This window comes from Lactuca sativa, chromosome 5, assembly GCF_002870075.4.
Source record: "Lactuca sativa cultivar Salinas chromosome 5, Lsat_Salinas_v11, whole genome shotgun sequence".
NCBI classification, from domain to species: Eukaryota; Viridiplantae; Streptophyta; class Magnoliopsida; order Asterales; family Asteraceae; genus Lactuca; species Lactuca sativa.
Window position 1 is genome coordinate 341,298,627 of NC_056627.2, and position 2,190 is coordinate 341,300,816.

The following is a 2,190-nucleotide window of genomic DNA, read 5'->3' on the forward strand; positions in this document are numbered from 1 at the left end:
TGCTACTCGCCGAGTACCCTCTGTTTTGAGATATCTTTATAAGACGAATCCTGATCACTTGGGATAGAAGCCCTGGCGATTTTTGAAGGATTAACTGCGACTAAAAGGTTCAGAAGGCGCTAAGGAACCCTAGGCTTCAAGAGTTGGAAGAATTCAAGCAATTAGGTTAATTCTACCACTTAGACTTAGGAATTAAACATGTTTGCTTTCTTAAACTTTGTTTCTTTGTTTGTTTCTACTGCAACTATGAGCTAAACTCGTTTTTGTTTCTGTTTGGGGAATACCAAAGAACTCCCATGGTTTAATTATTGATTTTTGCTTAATTGTCTATTGGTGATTTGTTAAATTAAGTTTGTTAAAGAACCTTATGTGTTAATCACTACTATTTTCTGTTAATTGGAAGGCAATTAGGTTGCATGAACATCACTTAATTGTTAACCTCATATGTCTATGTGAATGCTAAAACGTATGCTTGGAAGTAATGATTATGAAACTAAGATTAATAAGAAAATAGGAAGATTAATGTGTGAGCTTGTTGAGAAACCACCAACAAGAGGTTAATTGAATTAATAACTTAATTGACCATTACAAATCTTATTTAACCCAAATAATTAATCTAGGGAATTAATTAGTTTAAACACTTGATCAACGCTTAAATTAGTTAATTGTCTAAGGGTTAGGAGTAATGAACATGAACCTAACTATTATCATTGGTAACCAATAGCAATTAATCTATCTTAACTTAAATAACCATAGGAGTGAATTGGTTGAACCTAAATAGAAACATCTTTATCAAATTTGGTGAATAGTTGTTGCTTTAGTTAATTAGTCAAATTTAATTTGTTAAGTTTCTAGTCTTGCAAAACTAGAGAAAAACCATTTACTTTTATTATTTGTTTTAGTTAAAATTAGCTATTAGTTTAATTTCCGTTCCCTGAGTTCGATACCTTACTTATCAATCTATACCACTTAAAGACAGGTTCACTGCCTTTGTGTGCTCAAATTATTAATAAAAAGTAGGGATAAAACTAGTTGAATTTACACACATCAGAAACATTAGCAGGTCCGCAACCTGTAGGTGTTAATGAACTAAGAGTGTTCATTCGTTGTACTCCATCCCCCTCATGGTTGCCTTTAGGACATGTATGGCTGAGGAAACCCCTTAGCAGTAGTGTCCATCCCGATGATATTCTTTAGGCTAGGTCCCTTGTGACAAGTGTTTAGGGACATAAAGTGAGGATAACGGGAACGGGTAATCAGGGTTATTGTTGATTGATGAACTTAGTAAGTTTAATATTATTGTGGGTTGAAAACCATATATGCTCACCAGGCTCCCAAGCCTGACCCACTCAGCTTTTTATGTTACAGGTAGTGGACCCCGAGCATAGTCGGAGGACAATGAGAGATTTTTGGATTATAGGCCAGTAGTTGTAAATAACTGTTAAAAGGCTTATAATGTCTTGTTTATGCTTTTGATCTGTATCGGAACATGACATCCCGAGGTTTTGATATATATATATGGAAAACATATACCTTCTTAATGAAGGGTTTTGATAAACTTTTATCATATTTTGTTTGGGGACCAATTCCGCAACATCTTTTAAAAAGATTTCTCTGATTTTATTTTAAAAAGCATAAAGTAAATCGGTCTTTTCTGGCCGAGAAATTAGGGGATGTCACAGAAAAGTAAAGGAATGTAAATGAAAACAATTATTATATCAAGTATACACATAAGCAGATTCATAACAAGGAATGCATTCAAACCAAGTTAGTAAATGAGATCTAGCTTAGTGATTAAGTCACAAGTGACTTGATCTTTAAAAGATATGATAATTGATTATGAGAGTAAGAAGGTTTGATAAGTAACATAGAATGAGAACTGATGTGTATTCGAATTTGATGAGAGATTCACACCGGTACCGATTACATGAGAAATGAACTCTATTTATAGAGACAAGTTTACAACTCTAAAAGTAGCCATGCAAGGCATACTGGACATTAGAGTGTTTTACAGAAAAGACAAAATAAACTAAGTAAAGATAAAGACTGCGGTGCTGAGGACTTCGGATGGCTATAGTTGATGAGATTGCTTGATTGCGGTTGCTTGGAGGCTGCGGTAGCTGAAGTTCAAGAGGGTCACTTTTTGATTCAACATTATTATTATTATTATTATTATTATTATTATTATTA